The sequence below is a fragment of the Lampetra fluviatilis genome, chromosome 7 (assembly GCF_964198595.1).
Source record: "Lampetra fluviatilis chromosome 7, kcLamFluv1.1, whole genome shotgun sequence".
Taxonomy (NCBI): domain Eukaryota; kingdom Metazoa; phylum Chordata; class Hyperoartia; order Petromyzontiformes; family Petromyzontidae; genus Lampetra; species Lampetra fluviatilis.
Window position 1 is genome coordinate 7,261,934 of NC_136281.1, and position 24,738 is coordinate 7,286,671.

The following is a 24,738-nucleotide window of genomic DNA, read 5'->3' on the forward strand; positions in this document are numbered from 1 at the left end:
GTATGGCTGATGTTGATGTAGAGCAACAAACATAATTTTACATGATCTATTTTATGTGATCAGCAAAACACGGTAGTTGCCAGCATGTAAATGCCAACGACGTTGGCTGCAGTGTTGTTCGGTAATAAAAAAATACAATTCGAAAATGAAAATTGCTTGGTTATTCGTAAGATATTCTCTACATACAATCCTTATTGTGGCAAAGTCGGTAATATGGCTTTACACAAAGTGAGGTTCACATGCAAAAATAAGTACTGCAATGCAACTCTGTAATCCATACTCGGATATTGGTAACGTTTGATCAAGAATCGGAGGGAGCGCCTTGGAATAAGGCGCTATATAAAACTATTGTATATAAGATATAGAGATCAGATGTGATTTGATAGGGTCAGTTATATCCTCTGGTTCTTTGAAACTTGACAACAAATTGATTAAATTACTTTTATATGACTGACCCATGCTAGGCATGCATTGAAACGTGAAATACATGAGAACGACTCCTATTAATTATTAACGGGAGCTATACGGTCCGTGGAAACTCCTATAATCGGCAGCCCTATTTTGCTATCATCAGCCATTATTCTTGGGTTTATCCGTCCTCCACTGTGCAATGGCTATTATACATTTTTTGTGGATAAGTGGAGTTCCTTGACAAATTCATCCTATTATCCCTGATTTTCACGTAAATTTGCAGATATCACGGTTGATGAGTTCCACCATGTTCATCTCTCACATCACTGTAGATAAGAAGAGTTCTACTCTATATTAGTTGTGATAATAAAATCACAAGTTATATATTTGTGAAAGGAGATGTAATCACATTACGGGATTGGAGGATGCTTTTAAGTCTTGGAAGATGCGGGAAGCTCTGGCCAATAATGTTGGAGAACTTTTGAAAAGTTAAACCATTAATCTTGATTTGAAGCTTTCGTGACTGCAGGAATCCTATACTCTTTGCTTCTTTCGGTAAAGTCACGTAGGTAGAAAAAATAATAGATCACGACGTTTCGATCGCCACACAAGCAATCGTCTTCAGGTGGGAGTTAGAAACAGGCTGCTCTATTTTCTTTGATATTTCAAATTATGCATGAATATTGGGCTGTGGGATCATCACGCCCAACGTTGTACGGATACTGCTAAATAAAACAAATCCGTGCTGTTTGATTCAGTAAGGATAACATACATCATCTCCTTGCATCAAATAGTGCTTTCCAAAATGAACATTCACATGCATATAAAAACAAAAGATTAAGAGGACAATAAATGTCAAATCATCTGGATTATTTGTAATTATTCCATTTGGCGCGAGATGTTTCCGCATGTGATAACACATTTACAAAAAATAAGTTGTCTTTCAAGCTAGAAACGTTACATAAGGTACATTGACATTGCAAGCATCACGCGATAAAAATAAAACCAGTCACAGTTGGAACAAGCGAAAAAGCTGCAACATATCCACTCTCCTTCTCTGCAAGACACTCAATGCACTTGCAGGTCTCAGAGCGTTCACATTCGCAGAGACTATTGGAAAATAAGTAATGTAAAAAATTTTTTTTTTTAAAACACGACTCCAGGAAGTGGCCCCGAAGCTTGCCATAACGTAAGGGACCGTGGTCAATTACAGCCAACGTCAGTTGACCGTGGACAATTAGACCTAAGCCGAAACATAACATATAAAAAAGAATGTTTAAAAATATGTATTACATTTTTATGATATAATATAGTATTGTCATCAGTATGACATAAGCATACCAAGTTTGCAGTCGATACCACATTGGGAAGTGGGTTAACATTTAGTTACAAGATTTGAGGATACAACAACGACAACAACAGACAGTGAGTTAACACATTCCTGCGGAGGGAGCTGGTAGGAACGTTGGGTTGCTCGTTCAATGGCCAGGGTCAACGGCGGCGTGGTGTATTCCGCAAATATGGCCGACTGTGAGGGCGGGCACAAGCCGGCGTGAGTAGGTTAAACGTTGAGTTTTATAAGGGCACCACTGGGTGACCAGCCCCTCCCCACCCAGCCCCACCCCTCCCACCCCCCACCCAGCCCCACTCTCCCCACCCAGCCCCTCCCCACCCACCCAGCCCCTCCCCTCCCCACCATCCCCACCCAGCTCCTCCCCACCCTCCCCACCCAGCCCCTCCCTCCCCACCCTCCCCACCCAGCCCCTCCCCTCCCCACCATCCCCACCCAGCTCCTCCCCACCCTCCCCACCCAGCCCCTCCCCACCCAGCCCCTCCCTGCACGACGGACGGACACAATAATCCCCTGTGGGCTGGTGTAACCAGGAGGTTCCTACCAGTAATAAAAAGCGTGTAAAAAATAACTCTGCCCATATGTCAATTTACACCTATTTGCGCAAACAGCTGATCGTGTCGGCCAGGCACGGGCCATTGTTGTTTAGTTCATGCTGTCTTCTACTTTTATCACGTAATTTTTTTTACATAGAACAGCCATTACCCTAGCCTAGCCTGTGCTCTTTTGTGATAGAAATATATTTAAAGATGTGTTTTTTCACCTGTAAAGCCAGGTGGTACACGAGCTGAATGAGCAATCTTCAAGAAAAATGCAATGTGGTATGAACAATCATTTCAGAACTCCACAATTAAATATACGTTTTAGAGACGGCTTCTGTCAAACTGCTAGATTAATCGACCGAATTATTGCCAGCACGTTTTTTTTACAGCTACATGTTCTACTGTCTGCGTCATATACTATACTAGAAAATGGGGAAAAAGGCAAAGCTAAAACATGAATCAGACATGAAGGCAGAAACATGAATCAGATAACAAATGTAAAACAGAGACATTGTAGTGACGATTTGGGAACACGTGAGCTTGAGCAGGATATGTCACGAGCAGGGATAGTGACCAACGACCATGACAGATGATGAACTGACGGGCCAAGGAGGTAACTCGTCCGAGAGGATGACCACCACGGAGAGGACATTAGCTAGTGTGCGGGAGCGAGACCAATCGTGACCTTGTGGCAGTGGTACCATGGGGAACGGCATTGATGTGAGATGGAGAGGAGTGGGGGGAGGGGCTGCTGCCGATCATCATAATGACATTCTCTATACAGTATATGCATTGCAATTTAGAAATCATAGTATTTCACCCATAATAGAAGTTTTTGGGTTAGATCGCGTAAATATATAAATGTGTCGTTAAAACCCGCCACCATTCGACACAACCAACTAGCAAGGGTTGTCACGTAAACAGAACGTGCCAATTAGTCACTAGTACAGCACACCGGTGTGTTGGAGAGCCAAGCCACAACATTTACAATCCGAGTACGACGTTTCGCCAGTCATTACAACTAGCTTAATCAGGCGACAGCCAGATTTGTGAAGTCTTACTATTTCGTTCCTTATATAAAAGCGTAGATGTGTTGACCACCCTTCTGCGCTCTTGCACAATGTGCCGATTGAATAGCTTCTTCCCCACTCAGAATAACATTCAGTGCTGGAAATAATCGCATGTGGCAGGCTGGTGGCGTCAAGGAGATGGCTGTTGCCACATTGCTGCCTCCTCACTCCTGTCTGCACGGGAAGAATCATTCGCAAAACTGAGAGTTCCAATTGTGTGGGATTTAAAAACACGACTCGTACGGTTTTTGTCATCACCGCTCCGTACGAGGAGTAACTTGTTTGTTATCAGTATTTTTTTCAGTGTGTGTTAACGATTTAGAATACTCCTAGTTCTTTCGGTAAAGTCACGTAGGTAAAAATTTTAATTTAAAAAAATCACGACGTTTCGGAGACAACACAAGTGATCAAGTGATGCAGCAAATCTGGCTGTGACGGTCCCACCTGATGACGGAGACTTGTGTTGCCTCCGAAACGTCGTGATTTTTTTTTTATTTTAATTTCATTTTTTACCTACGTGACTTTACCGAAAGAACTAGGAGTATGAATCCTTGCAGTCACGAAAGCTTCAAATCTAGAACGATTTAGAAGTTTGGCGGTGGTCGGAATTTGACGAGTAACTATACGAGCCCCTGTAAAATAGCTAAAGGGGCCCTTCAAGCAATGCTTATTGAATATAAATAATGTACAGATATTTGTCTTTTTTTTTATAATGGCCTCCTAACTGACCAGAATGGTGAAGTATATTTGACCTTAATCTTACCACGCTGGCAAGTGTAAAATGGGGACACTGGACCAGTTCAAATATCACTCGCAACTGATATTTGCCGTAGCTGGGTATTGAACTTGGGATTTACTGGGTTTATAGCATAGTGTGTGATCCACTAGACCCCCCTTAGAAAGTGAATATATATCCTTCATTTAAAACCAGGATGAGCAGGGGTTTGCTGTACAGTATTTCAAGATGTTTCCTCTTGTAAATTTGTATTGGCCGTGGCATATTAATTTCACCCTGTCCAAGCATTTTTTTGGGGGGTGGATGCCTGCCATGGCCTCTGTGGTGGCTTTGCATGCTCACAGTGATCCTTTACCGACCCCAAAACCACAACGGCCTCCCCCTTCCCTTCACTTGAGCCGTCTATTGTCACATTCACCACAGACAGCCACGAGGAAGATATTAATTATTTTCAAAATTTCCACCATTGAACAAATTCTGTCTGCAGTGGCTATTTTAGCAGAACATACGAACTCTAAAGATTTTCTCAAATCATTTTTTTCAGGCTTAGCGATGACCTCTGACATAGGCTTTCAACCTTGGAGTGTATGCAACTGTCAATTTAGCCATGCGCCAATTGTAGAATTTTGTCTGTGTGTTCAATTATATGAAACACATTTCCGTTGAGGTAATGTCACTGCTCTGTATGTAATAGAATCTTCATGTCCATTGGACGTGTTTGTTCGTTGTACAGTGTTTTGTTTCATCTCGGTTGAGCAGGCTTCACTCAAAATAATAATAATAATGACAATTACTAATTGACTTTACGACCAATACATAATTATGATCAGAGGATAGTTCAGATGATCGCAAAAATGTACCCTTATACACAAGTGCAATGTGTTCCACATACGAGGTATCAATTAATTAATATAAGTGCTCAAAGCTTACGATAGATTAATCAGATCAGGTGTGTGAAAATACACGTTATTATTTCGTAATGCGCGAGGGATATGTTCCGAAGATGCACGGGAATAGCAAATTTTGTGGATAATTATATTGGCCGACGATAATCTGTATAATGAATTAACTTGAATAAATACGTAATATTTCTCTCTCATCACTTTATCTCATCACTCTATCTCATCACTTTATTGCATCACATTCTCTCTCAATATTTTATCTATCACTTTTTTTCTCCCTCTCTCTCTCGATGCAGCCGTGTAGAGTTCCAGATGCGATTCGCGGATAGCCCAAATCGCGGATTGCAAGTTCGTGAATAACAAGGGAATACTGTACATCCTTGCAGTGAAATTAGACTAACAGGGGTGAACACAACTAAGCAGAAACGAGAGATGACAAATGAGAAACAATACAAATACCAAAAACAGGACGGAAAAATAATAGCGACTCACCGGTGTAGGCTGCGGTGAGTGATAACTAACATGCAGCTCTACTTTTCTAATGGACGCCATTGTTGTATTTTTGAATGAGTGAATACTTCATTTTTGAGAAACGTTCAGCACTCTCCTGGAATCTCTACAGAAGAGAACAAATTGGTCAGCAATGTGAGACGTGGCACCCGCAGAAGGTTGCGCCGCCTCTTGGTTTCATTGAATCGTTTCCCAATTGCAGAGGGAAACTCGAGTGACCTTTAGCTGCACAGATATTGCTATTAATTTATATTGGACTGAAAATGTCAACAGCCTTAGCATGTTTAATAACGGGCATGAATATATTACATCGCGATCCATGCAATTGTTTGCAAACACATGTCGGTAAAAAGCAAAAGCATACATTTAACCTTGGATATTGTAATCTCAACATTTCAATTCTTAAAATTCACCTTAAATATTTAATATTCTCCATACGTAATGATTTCTCATTCTCTTTCTGCACTGGAGTAGTTCCATTAGGGAAACGAATAGCAGTCGTGTTACCTTATATCAATTGTTTTGAATTAAATCTAGAAAAATGAACATATAGTACCAATGCGCTGTTAATTCTATATAGATTTGAATGTTAAATTAGCATATGAGTCCCCAAGCCTCTGTGCCAAATTTTGGCTTCATGGCATCTCAACGTTATAGAAAAGAAGCTGAAATACAGATGATTACGTGTGGGGAAATGGAATTTCACATTGGTAATTTCCGCTGTAACGAGGCTTGCACTTACAGTGGATAATAAACCAGGCCTGGGATGTTATCATCATTGTTGAGGATGCCAGGTCCAAAATGGGAAATTAGTTTGGGTTAGAAAAATAAACTCCGACTGCATTACGTCCACCGTCACCATCACCACCACCGAGAATTTATTCAATTTCAACCCACAGGTCGATTGCATCTCCGCCTAACAGTGACAGCAACAGTGGGAAATAGACAAAGTGTATTTCTACATCTGTGGCGCATTTTGCGTGTAGAAATTGAGACTGGCTTTCAGTGAAAAGGTTTTGACATTTATTTAAATAAAGCTTCTTACCAGCACTCTGGAGGAAAAATACACAATTTGAATGAGTCAAACAAACATATATACATCGTTTACGTATCTCTCACAGAGAGTTAAATTGATTTAACTAAAATCGCACCTGTGCACATCATGGCATATGTAAGCGATTGTTGTTTACCCAGCATAAAGCAGTCATTACCATCTGTGTAAGACAGAAAGAGCCTGGCAGTGTGAGTGGTGAGCGGGTGTCGTGGAGGATGAACGTTGTGTTTTGTGGAACGAAGGGTACCTTCAGCAGCCCTTGAGACTGAGATCACGAGTAAGTCAGGAATGAAGCTCAGGCAGCCCCCGTATGTTCAGAGCATGACGCTTCACCAAGGGCATCTGCGCAAGCCCTGCGATGTTTAGGCAATGTGGCCAGTTCGCTATTATATCACATATCTGGGGTGGAATTGCGACGCATTAGTTAGGACACTGCGCTGTGAACCCGGTGACAGGAGTGACAGGGGTTCAATTCCCAGGCGTGGCTGACATGAGTGGCAAACGACTGACTGGAATAGTGAAGGTCTTCATCAAGTAGTGGATTTGAAAATGACAAAAAATAATAAAAGATATATTCATGTCTGAGTTCTCGTTTTCATTTGTGTCGTAGTACCCTAGAGGATCGCTCAGGGAAGCTGCAGCGAGCTCATTCAGGATTGATGTTTGTTAGGTGGATGCATTATGCGTTTACTTTTCGCACGTCACTCTTGCATATCACTGTAGACTCTGACCACGGATGTCAGTGAGCATTTGAGAGGTTCTGTATGGGTCAAGCCGGTGCAATCTGTTAAGGGGAGGATTTGGGGTTTTGTCTGTCGGATGGAGAGTGGTATCAGATCATCCGGAGTGAAGGAGGGGAGCAGATGGTGCAGTGTTTGCTCATCCAGGGAGCACTAAACAGCCCCAGTTTATAATTTTCTGTCCCTCTTAAGTTCTGTGCCCAAGGGCAGGTCCATAGTTCAAGCTTCAATCCATCCCATCCAATCCCACTCGTTATTTCACAGCAATACACTCCGTACCCGGGCTCTTGAGCCATGTAAATATGGAGACACAGTTCAGATTTCCTTGCCGTCGTTAATTGAGTTTTCACACGACTTCATCACCAGATGCAGTTTGATGTTATACCCAGGACACATTTTGGAAGTATGATCTATAATGTTCCAAAAAGTAAGAGAGATTGCTTATTCAAACTCAACCGTGTTTAAATTAAGTTTGACAATTACTCAACATTATGGTTTGGGTGCCAGACTGCTACTTTGGTCAGAAGACAAAGTGCTGCCATAATATGAATGTAATCCTCTCCGATGCGTTTCAGGGTTGTGCCAAAAATCTGTTTCTTAAGAAGCTCCCAGCACGTGGAGCGAAACGTCAGACATATTATCAAACAACAAGCGGTACGACCCGAAAATACGTTGGCAAGTTTCGCAGTATTACCGCAAAAGACCCTAACTGTGCATAAGTATACTTTCAGACTTTGTTCATGAACCAGTGAAGGAGCTTAAATATCGTTTGTGCTGAAGCGGCTGTGTACCAATGTGTGGGAAAGGCGGCAATGTCTTTGTTAGAATGCTGATCCAGCACTGCTGATATTCTGGGTTCAAACCCTGAGGCAGACAACCGAAGTAAGAACATTGCCTCCCTGATACCAAAAGCTACTTAATCAGTTGACAGCAAGTCTAATGGTACGAGACCAGCCACCAAGAAGTATGCACACACAAGAAAAAACGGCACTTCCGTAATTTGTGTTTTCCATTAAATCTCTTCTGCTACGCTCACAAAATAACGCTTATCTACCAATTTAAAAGCAGAGATTTCTTGGCAGTGCATTAGAGGATGTAACTTTCACACTGCATCCTGGAGTAAAGCCTATTGAATTGGCAACCAGGCACAATCGCAGAATTGCCAATTGGCGGGCTACGTGTGGTCGCACACTGCGCACGCACGGGGCCAGTGCCAGGAGGACCGAGTAAAATCAATGCTCATCAAGGAGTGCCACCTTCACTGGTGTAATCATTATAGAAATTGACAGCCCTTTGTCAATCCACCACGGAATGAAGGCCCCCTTTACGCCGTGTCAGTCATAAGGGGTGAGTTTAACCATACTTCACAATGTTGGTCAGTGCATGTTGGTGGGGGGGGGCTGGGGGAGGGTAGATCCCATGGACCGGTTCCAATATCACTCACCACTGGGTTTCGAATCGCGGCACACCGCCCAGTGTGTCAACACTCCACCATCACTGGTACAGTATCACCCATCGGCATAGCCCCCCAAACCATGTACATGACATGGGTGGAAAGGCGTTGTTTAAAACAATTAGGTTTGATAAGGTTTAAAAAAAAAACTAGGGTGAGGTTTTGAGGTTTATTATAAAAAGACGCCATTTTAGTTTTTTGCAGGAAGTCTGACTGAAGTAACGGACAGCGGAAGGCCGGAGCCCGAAAATCAGAAATCTTGGCATTACCCGAGTTACTAGTGTCATCAAAATAACCAAATTTCCACCGTGAGCAGGATCATGGATCAGGACCTGGATGAGGATTTACTCGATTCCGAAGAATGTGATAGTGATGTCGTAATTGTGATGGAGAAGAATGGTGTGGCCGACGCGGAGAAGGATGTAGTGGCCGACGGGGCGTCAGTGAACGCAGGGATGGCCAGAGGACGCTCGATGGGCCAGTTTTGGCACTACACCGATGATCCGGAACCGCACAAGTTGAAGAGTGCCATCTGCAAACATTGTTGCACCAGATTCAACCATCACAAGAAGAGTGAGCAGGCAATGAGGCACCTGAATGCATGCGGCGCTTTTCGGAGGGCAATGAATGGCACCGAGATAGATGATTTTCCCGAGTGGTATGCGTCGAATAAGAAGCGGGCAAAGCCATTGATGGCAAGCGGCAGCTCAACTCCATCTACATCGAATGCTTCGTCGATGAAGCAAGGATCGATCAAAGATCACCTAATACCCAAACTCGATAAGCGAACGAAGTAGAAGTTCGAGCAGGCCATAGCAATGCATTCCATTGTCTCGGGAAAGTCGTTCCAGCGGGTCGAGGAGAACCTGGTGATCGCTGTGAAGGCCCTTCGCTCAGATGCAGTGCTGCCAAACAGGAAGAGGCTGGCCGGACCATTGCTCGACAGGGCGTACATCGACATGAAGAAGAAGGTTGACACCGTCCTGGACAATAAGAGTGTTTGCCTGACATCTGATGCGTGGTCAAACATCAAGAATGATCCAATTGTGAACTACATGGTCACATCGCCGTCCACAACGTTGTTTCTCGAGTCAGTGTCCACTGGAGAGCAGGGCCACAACGCTGACTGGATCGCCTCGGATCTTCAACATGTGGTGGTGTCTCATCCGAAGACTACATCGCTGGCGCGGTCACCGACAACACATTCACCGACAACACATCCACCAACTGAATGCGTGGGGACAGCTCTTGAAGGCTCACCCATCCTCATATTTCCAAGGCTGTACGTCACATGGTCTGCATTTCTTTGTCAAGGACATATTCTCTGCCACGAAGACAAGGAAAGCCAGCCAATCAGAACACACATACGTGGGGTGCATGGATACGGTCAAATTGTTTCACAACAGTCACGTTCTCAAGCCACAGCTGCAGGCTGAACAGAAGATAACTGGCGTTGGAGTGTTGGTCCGGCCAGCTCCTACACGTTGGGGAATGATCAATGGCTGTTGCGAGACGCTGTTGTCGTCGGAGAGGATTCTGCATTCCATTGTCACAGCTCGCGACTTCATCAAGGGGACGGCAGCTCAGAAATCCGAGCGCATGCGAATCAAGACCATCATTATGAGCGATGACTTTGTCTCTCTGTTGCAGAAGTCCCTTGCCATTCTCACGCCCATCGACGCAGTCTCTGAAGTCTTGCTTGATTTTCATGCCCTCCCTGCTGAGTTTGCCAAGCTGCACGAAGACGGTCATGCGAGCACTGAAGAGATCAACTACCTGATCAAGTTGGCAGCAAGACGCTTTCAGTTCATGTATGGAAAGGCCCATGGACTGGCGTATCTGTTAGATCATAACTTCATTGGAGAGGGCTTGAGCCTGGCTAATCGAAAAAAGCTGGAAAACATCTTACTGGAGACACAGATTGACGATGAGAGGGCGGTTGATAACGAGAGGCAAGAGGTGCTCTTTATGCAGCTCACAGAGTATGTCATTTCGGCGCAGCAGGAGAAGGATGCCAGGGGGTTTAGATTCATTATGCTGCTCAAGGGACGTAAGACATCTTTGCAGTATTGGCAGTCTGACGGCGTGGCCTGGCCCGAACTTCAGAAGATCGGCGTCAAGCTGTTCACGATGGCGACATCCTCTGCAGCCTCGGAGCGCAACTTCTCAACTATAGGCTTCATACACAGGGAGCTCAGGAACAGCTTGGCGCTCAGTTCGGTGGAGAAGTTGGTCTACCTCAAGAGCAACTATGCGGTGTTTGCCGAATGCAGTCATATGTCCGAGGGCGACGACATGGACTCGTCGGAGGACTAGTCCTGATCTGGGAGTATTGCAAATAAAACCATGAGGTTTATTCGGTTTATTAAGGTTTATTAATGTTTATTAAGGTTTGAACCTTAAACCTCAAATTCGGATCTGAAAAAATTAGGTTTTATCCACCCCTGGTACATGATAAGTTCTGCAGGTGTGGTACTGGGCTATTGAACGGGTGGTCTGTTACAGTACAGGTGATTACCACGGTACTGCTGATGGGCGATGCGGCCTGTTGCTATGGCTCTTAAGGTAAATTTGATGTGGTTACGTCATTCGCCCAGACTCTCACTTGATTTATATTCACGTGGGTATAACAGATGGCACACGGTAGCCTTGAACACGGGCGCCAAGCGACGGACCACTTCTCTCATGCGTCCGTGTTGCGTTTGGATGGGTGACAATGCCAACGAAGCACCGGGCATTTTCAGTCCCATATGAGATTAAATTTCGTCAAGAGTCCAAACGGGGAAATATCACCGTGGAAAATCAAGCGAACCCACCACTTGAGTGCAACCAGGATGAAACTCAAAAAAAGCACAATCATAATCGGGTGCTGCAAATTCGGGAATGAGTTACAACAAGCCGAAGTCTTCACACACATATGTTAGAGCCGTAAATTTTTGTTCGAGTCGTCAGTAAAAAGGCAACCAAATGAAATCTGTTGATTCAGATTTTGATAAATATTTTTGAACATACATTCAAATGATCAATGCTGCTTTTTTTGGATGGATTCGTTAACCCAATAGCATATAAATTATATTCGCTGAATTGTAAAAAGTATCCATAATACATGTTTTTTGGGTTTGATCGCGTAAATATGTACATGTGTCGTTAAACCCGCAACCACCCAACAGGCAATTAGTAAAGTTTGTCACGTAACACACCGGTGTGCTGTACTAGTAACGGATTGGCATGTTCTGTTTACGTGACAAACCTTACTCATTGGCTGTGTGGGGTGGTGGTGGGTTTAATGACACATTTATATATTTACGCGATCTAACCCAAAAAAACCTGTATTATGGATAATATTGGTCGTGAAAGCCTACATGTTAAACGAAAAAAGGACAAATGTTATAAGCTTTGTAGATCTGTCGATCACTGACCCTGAACCTCCAAGTAAAATAGGGCAGCCAATCAAAAACTACCAGGTTTTTTTCTTACTCATATACGCTTGGGACAATATGAATTAAACCGTTTCATAATCTGAACGAGCAGCTGAAATTTGTGTATTTTGCGATTAATTTAAAAAGTTTATTTTAATGACATGCATACACACAAATTAATATGGGATCTAAATATGTTTTACAAAATGTAGGTGGGGAGTGAGGGGCAGAGGTGGGCAGGGGTGGTGGTATTGTAATGCCATCCCACCGCAAAGTGAGGTGAAAATAATATTGCTGTAACAATTGGGTAATCGCTGCATGGCTTATTGACTGAGTTAGGGGATGTCTTGGGTGTTACCATTCACACTCCCAGCAATCTGCAATCTAAACCCATTCATCTGCATCTGGTACAAACATAAAACGTATATATGTACCTTTAACAGTTGTTCATGGTTATCAGTTTTGAATGAAACATTATAATCAATTGAAATAAAATGCCTTACTCGTCAAAGTTATTTCGTCTCAATTAAACATAGGGAATGTGTCCAAACATTATCACACGCGTGTCAAAATGTGTTCTCGTAGTCAGCCTTTTAATACATCTACTTACTGAATTAATAAATCCCGGTAATCATTTAAAAATGCCGCAATGCTGATTGATCCATTGCTGCCCAAACTTTGCACCGGTGGGAAGAAAGGACACGATGTACACGTCTTTTTACGTGCCTGCGAGTCCTGGAGTACTGTATACATTTATCAAAACTAGACCCTACTTGTTAACAAAAAAACATCCTCACAATTTTATTCAGCAGACAAGCAGTGAGTTCGGATCCCTGACAGGAGAGTGCAAACCGTCATTGAAGCAGATACCTGAGACCCCTTCTAGTAACCTCTATCCCACACAGTAGGGTGCGGAACTTCAAAACTATGGGCCCTTCTTAAAACAAGGTGTGTGCCTCAATGAAACCAGCATGCAATGAGGCGTTAGAAGTCTTAGGAATATCAGGAATAAAATTACCTTACTGCTCCGTAAAGGTCAACATGTTACACAACCACTGAATAACACATCCTCCCAAGATTAATCCCACTAGGCGCCACTGCATCAGTGATCTCCACCCTGCATGGCTGGCCAAGCTACAGACAGATTCAGATGGTGTGGGACTTGAAAAGCCATCGCCTATTTGTGTGCCTGCAATATCAAACTGGAGTCGTATTGATTGGGCCCCTAAATTAAGCCGTGGTTCTTGGCACGCTTGGTCTAAGGAGGTATTATTGACCCGCTGGCCAGTACGCATGCCCGAGCAAACAGGTAATTAGGAACGGGGTGAGAGGGCAGCCTCTCACGTCAATCACAGGGACATCTCCTTCCTTCCAGCTTGCTGCTTCAGCGCACCGAGTTGAATTATCTCAGGATACTATTTTTGAAATGTAGCTGCCTTCTGTAATAAATGTCCGATTAAAGCTATTGCATGATTCAAGTAAATAATTTCTCCATTTTGTCTATATGGATTTTAAATAAGTCGGTGCCTTATAATGGTGCGGATACACCTACATTTTATATAATACAACCCTTTGCACTGTCTCGTGATGGCTACATTTAAATATAGGCGTTGAACCTATTGGCCCATTGGACTAGTTTAAACAATAATGATGTTTACCCTGATAAATAATAAATACAACACAATATCAAATGACTGACATGTTGTAAACTGGTCGTTATTTATTAACAGCGGCTGTTTCCTTTCACACACGCACAACGGTAGCGCAGCATTCCTTGGCTCTACGTTAATTACAACGTAATGGCGTCAATTCTAATTGAATTGCCCACCAATTAAGGTAGCGAATCAGTTATCCACAAGGTGAGCAAATGTCAACAATTAGTTACGAAAAAATCTTGCCACAAGCGGCGTAAACGTGGGCGCCTTCTCTCCGCGAGAAAAGCAGGTGTCGCGAACTAACGAGCGAGCGTACAGAGCACCTCAGCGGGGCTCGCCACAATGGACATCTTGGGAATCAGCGGTGAGCAAAACCCTTCATGGACAGAGCCACGTAGCCAGCCGACTAAACTAAACTATAAAACTAAACATTCACTTTTTATTTTACCAGGTAAGGCCCACTGAGCTACAGTGTATAGCTTTTTTCAGAAGCACCCAGGCCACAAATGATAGCTTCAACCTAATAGTTGATCATGTGGACATGTATTTGAATCAAATTCTCTATACGCGCGTGTTGATCATAAATGTGGAGGGAAAAACTGGAGGACCTGGAGAAAAATCCACGCGACTATGGGGAGTATATGCAAATTATAAATATGCAGGCTTCAATGGGTCGGGATCAAACTCACGACCTCCTTAACACGTAGGCTTTCGCAACCAATATCATCCATTGTGTCGGCCTCGCTGTGCGCTGCGTTGCACCACTATCCGAGGAGTTAACCTCGCATTCAATAAACTTTCAGAGCCAGGGTGAACATCCGACTCCGACGTATTTAATTAATTGAACGAGGTACAACTGATGGAAAAACAGCACAAAATACAGCATCTGTTAATATTTGCAATATCGATACAATGAATGGCGCATCAACATTGTCTTAGATATCATGAAACTCAACGATAGGTCCTGGATGGACCAGGAACCTACATTAGCACTGAATAGCGACACAAGAGAATAAGCTACTGTGTTAAATAAGGTCACATCGTGTAATCACCATACTGCAGCCTAAATGTACAGCACTGCACATAACACTGAACTGCGGATGAGATACTTCTTCATCCTTGCTCTCAAGATCGCATTAAAGTTACATGGGTACAAGTCTGGCTCGACTTATCCAATTACAAGTAACATTCACAATAATGCAAGTGGCAGGCTTCGTTGTTAACTAGGCCTCATATTTATCATGACAATTTAACAGCATTATAAAGGCATTTACAGCATTATAACGTCAATCCTAACATAACCAGTAGTATAAGAACATAAACGAACTTACAGACAATGCTTCATAAAGTCCCACAATGAACAGATGCACCTGTCTTCACTTAGACGCTATTTGTGCCTCCATTTTGTACTCTGTGTAATGGCTGACACCCTGCCACATGGCTTAGAGAATCTTAAGTCGTAACTTCCTGGTCACGTGACCCAAATAAACACCATATCAATAAATTCCTGTGTACGCACACCCCCATACCTGCCGTGAGGCAGAACATCCAAAATATAGTTTTTTTGGGTTAGGTCACGTAAATATTTGTCTGGTTGTTAGTTGTAATTACTGGCAAAATGACGTCCTCAGATTGCAGCAGTCATATCAGTTGATGACCCAGCATTCGCTGATTCACTCCAGTCACTTGCTCACTCATCAGCGGTTAGTTGTCTTCTTATAACTCTTCTATTGCTACCACCATAGTTGTTCCCATGAACCTCACTCATTGATTTTTCCACGCATGTTGAGGACTCGGTCTACCAGATTGAATGTTTTCTCTCGTCCATACTCTGCTCAGCCACCACACTGCAGGTCATAAGACTTATCCTTTTGCTTTTTCCCTCACACTGTTAAGCTTTGGAGTTTCCTCTCATCGTCTCTTTTCCCAACTACTTACAGCCTTGTTCAATGTAAGAAATATATATCACCTATTGCACCTTCAATGTTGCTGTTGCTTGGCATTTTTGGTCTTTTGGCCTGTGATCGGCAACTGCGATAAAAAAAGGTTGCTAAATGAGAAAAATGCATTTAACTTTTCAAAGAAACACCCACATTATACCTACAGTATGTTTTTTCACAGCTGCCACTTCCTAGCACGATAACGATTATATTATCTGAGCTCTCGCCTGCTCCTCCTCCCCGGAGTGGGCAGACTAACTTGCCAGAAACGTTCTCGATGCCAACAAACTTTGTGATGCACCCTCAGTAAAACCCTGCAAAGCAGAGCGGACGCATGAGTGTGCGTGCGTCGTGTGGAGCAGCAGTGCCGAGGCTGACAAATGCATTTAGCTTAACAGGCCAAGGGATGTTAGCCTCCAAACATATTCAGTACAGGACAAATGAAATTGTCTTTAAAAAAAAGTATTAATAAACATCGCTTTGCACAGTAGATAAAAGAGATATCATGAGACCTGTTATCATGGCTAAAATACATTATGTAAATATCTTTAAGGTAATTGAAACCCTCCTGCCAAACTGATGGAACAATCAGAGCATTCATCTGTCACTCCCACACTGTCGATAGAACGCCCTAATCTGGCTATCATTTGCAATCATGGTAACCAGAGGCTGATGACAGTGACACTCAATGTTTGATTGCAAATGAACATAGTAAGCTCTGAAAATGCAACTTGTCCCAGAATTGCAGCTATTGATTTTTGCTACACATTTTTATAACGTATTTAGTTCTGTAATTTGGACATCCTTTTAAGTTATTGTAGGGAGTCTTGCATGACAATTAAATAATTGAATGTACTAATTTTGCAGTGTCTCTCTGTCGTTTTAATAAAATTTCTTGATTTGTTTATTAATTTTACATTTCTGAGGGTTTTAATGTGACTATGGATATAATAATTCTACAGCATTGTGAGATGCAATTAGCACGAATGACGCTGTATAACATGACATTGTAATTTTTATTATCGAGGTGGATTATGCCTTGCTTGCACAAGAACCAACCTTCCCACAATAGAATGTGCCAGCTACAATGAATAACTTTACCTTTAATACAAACGATTATTGAAAGGTGTGTCTATTTCTCAATACCTACTATTAGGTAACCATTCACATGGCTATTTAAAAACTGGAAATCACAAAACATTTTGAAATGTTATTCTCATTAGGCCCCATGGTATATATCGAGTGCTGTATTTCTCTGGCCTCTCTATTTCTTTCCAATGAAGAAGGGTCATTGTCCAAAACGTTGCTTATTATATATTTTTTGAAGGTTACATTGTTATTGATGCATGTGTAATGAGCGACCTCCACGACAAGTCGTGTGGAGGGTACTTCTTCTTTATTACCCACACTGGGCACAACACAGGCCAACAATTGTTCTTCCTCACACTGAGTATAACTCTAGGTAATAACACCTCTACTGGCTACACACACAGCCGATCACTTGGCGTGGTCCCATCGCCCTCACTCGGCTACGCCGCTGGCTGGCGGCGTGACGATGACGGTGATGGAAACCACGGAGGAGATCTTCCATGTGGCCGGATGACGGAGAGAGATGTCGGCGAGCAGCGACGCAGCCAGGACCCAGGACCCCACACACGAGGGAACGGGTCCACCTCCGGCCAAGCGCTCTCGTGGAACCTTCGAGCAGGTTCCTGGAATATCCCGACTAACCCCACTTGTTACCTTTATCCCAGATACGCCTCCTTCTCTGATTGGTTGGTACTTAACCGTGCCCGTACCCATGATTCCCTTTCCGGCCAGCAGGTGTCACCTTGTCATTACACATGTGTTGCATTCTTATGTTACAAATACTTGCAGTAAGTGCTGTTTTTGTTTGATAAAATTTATTGCACAAAAATGAAACTCTAGTAACCATAAAAATGTTTTTCTGACTTTACAAACGATATGGGTGCTCAGTTATTCGTAAAGGACTGAACATAAAACGATAGCCTGGCCCAATAATGATTGTTAATGAGCAATTAAGTGATGGAGCAATATTTGATTCAAATTACAGCATAATGCAGCGAACCGACTTGCACATTATGCAAGGAGACTGCCTGTAGCAATGTACAAATGTGCGTGTGCTACTGCGAACTTCGAGTACGTTGTGCTGACAAGCACTGGTGACGATTCCAAGTTGTGAGCTCATAGCGAGAGGGTTAATTATACTGTGCTGATGAAGCAGTGAAGAGTGAATGAACTGACCTGAACCTCATGCCCTATCACTGACACGTGGCCTGTTACCAGGCACCCAGGGATATGCTTTATACACAAAAGTGCAGTGAAACATCATTGAAAGTAGTGTATGATAAATATTATTTTTTTCTCTCAAATTGCCCACCTAAAATTCCAACTCTATGGCACAAACTACTATCATATAAATTAAAACAAATTACAGGTTGCAAATCAAAATATCTTGGCATGCAATATCCTTCGTATGGTGCTGCGCATCCAAAATTCAGTGGCAGGTAAACAATATCTAATGCTCCTTTATCTTCCAAGCAACGAGAAATTCATGTGAACGTGACTCGTATTTAACAACTGTATCTGGTATTGCGGATGCAGCTAGTGGGCATAACGTGGCTAGCACAGGTAGAAGGAATTAAATCTGCGTGACCTCCTGTCCAATTTCTCGTCCCTATGGGCCCTTCTGGCCCATGGGCCCCTATGAAGGTGCAATCTGAGATAAGAACTTGTTTAAGGGTGGGCTCCATTCACACTGTCCGATATGCGTGTATTAATGTGTTTCTGTGGGGAGTGATTGCGCAATGGTTAGCGCACTGCGCTATAAACTCACAATTAAAAGTGGGGAACCGGAAAGAGAGGATAACCTAACAGAGGATGGCTTCACGACAAAAGAGATTTGTGCCAAAGATTTTTCCAGCACTTGAGCGTATTGGCACAAGACAGAGGAGAGGGGAGACAAATTACGAAATGTGCTGTAATAACCTACTGGCTATCTGCCCATGGATCGTGATGATGATGATGCTACGAACATGTGTAATAAGTCACAGGAAACCTGGCAGCGATGGTTATGCTTTATTCTTCAAACCCCATTTAAAATTTACAATTTAGAGTTGAGATTTAATAGGAAATTACGTGAATAATAATGCTACAAATATATACATTGCTTTTTTATATTGAGCGATGATGACAGAGCACCATTACATCATTGTTCGACGTTAAATTAAGAGTTGTTTTCGCAAAAGATTTTAGTTTAGCGTGTACATTTTGTTTTATTCGATGTTGTGTTCCTTTAAGACATGTGTCAGTTTCTTGAAGAATTGTTTTAAGGATTTGGTATTATCGATGGGATGCTGCTTTGGTGTACTGGTGAGCACACTGCAGGCTGGGCTGTTCAATCTCTCGGCGTGGCGTTTGGAAACAATGGTGCAAGTTGCTTCAATGTCCCATGCCTCAGACCACATGGTAGTATGAATGGCTGCGCTACAGTTTGTCGATCGGCAGGTCAGGTGCAGTAGCGTAAATCGTGGGTATTCCCACCTCTATCAAGATGTCTGGCCAACAGTGCAGATGAGGCAAAATGCCCACTAGAGGGGCTCTCTAAAGCGCCCCCGAGTGAAGGCCCTTCTATTAGCAGTGGCATGAGCAAGCAGTTCCACGGCTGCACCTTTTGTCTCCACCCCCTTTGACTAAAGATAAATAAAATAAAAAAGGTATCTCAAAGTAATTCCTGGAACAGCAGAATCCAAATCTGGTGCTATGCCAGCTAGGGTGTTAAAAACAACATTGGAAGCTGACTATCTCGGCCTTGCTGTGCGCTGCGTTGCACTGCTAGTCGAGTAGATAACCTTGCGTTCAATAAACCCTCGGAGCCAGGATGAACGTCCAACTCCAATCGTCATTTATTGATTGTAACAAGGTAAAACTGGTGAGAAAACACAGATACAGCATCTGTTATAATCCGGAAACACCAACACAATGAACGCCACAGCATCAGAACATTGTCTTAGATAATAGATCCTGGACGGACCAGGCCCCTACATTACCACTGAACTGCTAGACAAGAGCACAAGCCGGTGCGTTGCATACAGGCACATCATGTATTCATCCCACTGCACCCCAAATGTACAGCATTACACATAACACTAAACTGTGGATGAGATACTTCGTCATCTTTACTCTCAGGATCGCAACATAGGCACAAGTCTGACTCGACCTACTAAATCACAAGTAACATCCACAATAAGGAAACTCACAGGCTTCGTTACTAACTAGGCCTAGTATTTACTACAACAACTTAACGGCACCATAAAGGCATTTACATCACTATAACGGTCATTCCAACATTACAACAGCATTGCCAATATTATAGGAATATATACAAACTTACAGACAATGCTTCTTAAGCTCCCACAATGGACAAGTGCGGCTGTGGTCTCATTGAGATGTGATGCGTGCCGCCATCTTGAATTATGAGTAAGATGGCCCATGCCCGCGTGGTTCACTGAAATCTAACATCGTGACTTCCTGGTCACGTGACCAAAATTAGCATAAAACAAGTAAACCCGTAAAAACAAAGTTTTTCACTATAAATCCTTTATATGCGTGGCGGCTAGAGTCCTCTCGTCCTCTGGCTTGAGATGGTTGCCACCTATGGGTCAGATGATTGTCTGCCACCATTAAGCAATTGGTAATTAAATATTTAATTTGTTTTCCCTAAACAGTGTAAAATTTTGGAATTTTTTTTTCACGAAAATTAATTGTCACACACAACGAGTCTGTGTGGAAAATGTCAGCTCGATTGGATCACGGGAAGTGGGTTAAAAAACGAGCGAAAGATTTGCACGGTCCTAAGCAAGCAAGCGAACTTAATATAAAGGATTTAAAAATATTCGCCTGTGGAGGACGCGGGGATCGATCCCGCGACCTTTGGCATGGGAAGCGAGGGTGCTACCAACTGCGCTACTCCGCCACGGCCTGTGGAGGGGTTACGTTCTGGGCTCTTACACTGTGACGTTCAGCCAAAGCCATGAATGAGTTCTATTTGAATATATGTAAAATAAAAAAAATTTGCCTAAAAAGTGTAAAATTTTGGGAATTTTTTTTCACGAACATTAATTGTCACGAACAACGAGTCTGTGTGGAAAATGTCAACTCGATTGGATCACGGGAAGTGGGTTAAAAAACGACCAAAAGATTTACACGGTCGTAAGCAAGCAAGCAAGCACGCAAGCAAGCACGCAAGCAAGCAAGCAAGCGAACTTAATATAAAGGATTTAAAAACAGGAACTTCCTGTGAACGTACGCTCCACATCTGCCGTGAGGCAAGACACGGACATAATTGTTCGACTTGCTGGGCTTACACAAGGCCTTTGATTAGGTTCAACTGGGAGTCTCGCCCAGGGCGCACTTTTTCTAACTGATCAACTCCAACCTCAATCTCTTCTGGATTATCAGCGCCATTGTTTTTTTAAATATTTCCTATGGCCAGCTGTAGAGTGGTAGAGCATGCCACATGGGGACATCACTTCAATTTAGTTACGTTCAACCAGATTCTGCTTCTAGTGCACGCCACATATGTTCTAAGCCAGGCTTCTTTGGATTTTAGGCAGCCTCCATTCAGTGATGACAAAGGTATCAAATTAATTTTCTCCTGAGCCCACACAATAACATTTTCCACTGTATGAGCAAAAACATATGGTACGAAATGATGATGTATATAGCTTTATCATTGTTTATATTTCTGTATCACTCACTCTCTTAAACAATGGAGCTTGTGTATATGACCGTATAGGTGCTCTCAGTTACGCTGTAAATATCTGCGATGTGTTTTCGGGAGTTGTACCGCGTGCTGTTCGGCACGATGTCCGACGTTTTACTGCACGTGCTGGGAGCCTCTTTCGAAATTTATACATTTGGATCACGTTGAACAATACGCGGTCCAACCCAATAACATATCAGTGGCATGTTCAGTGTCATGGCATGTTCAGTGTCATTCTGTGTGCGAGTACATGTCTACAACACGGAAACATTTCACACGCCATTGATATTTTAAAACACGTGACATTTCAACAGTGGAAAATCATAAAAAATTGGATCATGTCGGAAAACTCTATGTTTGACAACACCCAGCCGCTTTATTAATGAAACAACAATCAGTTATTGGATGTGTGTAATGTGTAAAAACAAGAACAAAAACCGTGACCTTTAATATTGTTAAATTTTTGATACAAATGTAAAAAATACTAATATCCCATTCCTTACTCCTGCAGTCACGAAAGCTTCAAATCAAGATCCCATTCCTTCTTTCTGCATCTAATTTCACAGCCCCTCTAGAATAATGGGGGTGAGGGGCAAAGGGGTCTGACCCCAGACCTCCCCTCCCCCACTGAAGGCTCAGCTGGTTTCATTCTGTTTGGTATTTAACATTTGTTCATTTGTTTAACAGTGACTGTCATTCTCACCCCCTTGACTTTTTGTATGCCTCCCCACTTTAAGCAGGGTCGCAGTACAGCACGGTAAACTTCTCACCAACGTGACATTCGTTGGGCGATTTGATACGGGTGCGTCCATTCAAAAGAGCTCTCCGAGAAATGCTTAGATTCGTCCTTTCTGTGAGCATGCCTGTCAGTGTAAGTGGAAGGCCGTGAGATGGCTGGTCCAGACATCAGTAACAACGGCTTGCATATCACAGTCCCGTCACCACTCACGCCATGGGAGATTGCTGGCTGGATGCGTGCGACGTACAAAAAGTCACAGCAGACCTGGCAGCGACGGTCATGCGTTATTCCTCAAACTCCCTTATTCCATAGTGCTTCACCTGCAATTAGAACATTGTACAAAGGAAGATTGTGGTTGAGATACAGAGTCAGGTTATTAAAAGTGGTGGTGTGGCTATGGTGACAGGAGACCAGGTGGGAGTGGTTAAGGAGGGGTCGTGATAGAGGTTGGGGTGGAGTTAGTGGTTGGGGTAGTGATAGAGGTTGGGGTAGTGATTGGGGTTGGGGTAGTGATAGGGGTTGGGGCAGTGATAGAGGTTGGGATAGTGATAGGGGTTGGGGTCGTGTTAGGGGTAGGGTAGTGATAGAGGTTGGGGTAGGCCTGGTCGTAGATGGGGGGGGGGAGCAAGGAGTAGCAGCATCTGCTTGGGAGAAGAGATGGTTTAACACGTGGTAGGCTTTCGCGACCAATATCCATAATATACGGCTTTTTTGGGTTAGATCGCGTAAATATAATTGTGTCGTTAAACCCGCCACCAGCCGACACAGCCAATTAGTAAGGTTTGTCACGGAAACACAACATGCCAATTCGTTACTGGTTCAGCACACGTTTCGCCGACAATTAGGCTGGTTGGGATGAGGCTGGTTGTAATTACCGGCGAAACGTCGTACTCTAATTGTAAATGTTGTGGGTTACTCTCCAACACATCGGTGTGCTGAACTAGTAACTAATTGGCATGTTTTGTTTATGTGGCAAACCTTACTAATTGGTTGTGTAGGGTGGTGACGGGTTATACGACACATATTTACGTGATATAATCCCCAAAAAACCCTCTATTGTGCAGAAGAGATAGATTGTTTTAAGAGAGGAACGCAAGCGGGTTAGAGAATATGATTGTTTTATGTGCAGTGAGACACGGCGTTGAGCGGATGTGCAGTCGCCTTGAACACATTTTGAAAAATGTTGAAGACACGCAGTAGCAAAGCAACATTTTAAGCTGAAATTGACGTTGCATGACAGGATGAGTGGTAGAAAGCTGTAATGCTCTATATTAATATCGGAATAGCCTATTACCATCGCTGTATATTTTTAAACATATGGAATGAAAAACTCACTATTACGGTGACAGTACCCACTTTTATTTATTGTTTTGCGAGTCATTTATGAACGAGGCTTCAGTGATTCTACAAAAACACAATTAATTGTCCTACCCTGCAGGTATGATCAATTTTAATTAATGAGCAGCAAAAAGGTCCAACAGTTGCTCCTGGAAAAACGAAAATGATGTGTAATCGATTCTGATAGTTAATTATCACTTACATTCAATTAGATATTCTGTAAATTGATCTTAAATTCATAACAAGTACATCCAGGAGCTTTGGTTATTTTGAAAAATGATGCGGGCCTCACAATGTATGACGATCACAGCCCTTGTTGATGCTTCCATTCCCTAGCATTACAATTATTACTGCCATCACGTGAGTCATGGAAGGGTTAATTGCTGTTCAAGCCAGACATGATAATCAATTCTGCTTCTTATTCAGAATACAAAAACGTATCTTCATTGAGTCATTGTGTCAATACCAGAGGTGTGGACTCGAGTCATGTGACTTGGACTCGAGTCAGACTCGAGTCATGAATTTGATGACTTGCGACTCGACTTGGACTTGCATAACAATGACTTTGTCCCACCTATGAGATGTGGACTCGAGTCATGTGACTTGGACTCGAGTCAGACTCGAGTCATGAATTTGATGACTTGCGACTCGACTTGGACTTGCATAACAATGACTTTGTCCCACCTCTGGTCAATACTCTCAATTATCTTTTGTTATTATTAAAAATAAATAAGGCTTCGTTTTCAAGCACCGTGAGATGGGATTTTTATTTCGATTGCTGAAACAACTGTTGCCCTACTTCCAAAAATAATTCGCAAATGTTCTCTCCAAACGTTCACCGTTTGCTGCAAGATTACTCACAAGCCATCCTGATGGACATGACAATGCCAAGCAATCACTGGCAAGTTGGAGATGCCATCCATCCCTCCCTGGACTCTGGCTTTCTATCTTTGGCTGCACGAACACACACGAGCGCCAGCAGCCTGGCAAACTACCGCAACCCGCTCAGGAGCAAGCCGGCCTCGCTTACCCACAGCAGGACGAGTCGGCTACTCATTAGGCTCGCCTTCATTAGGCTCTCCGTGCCAGCTTA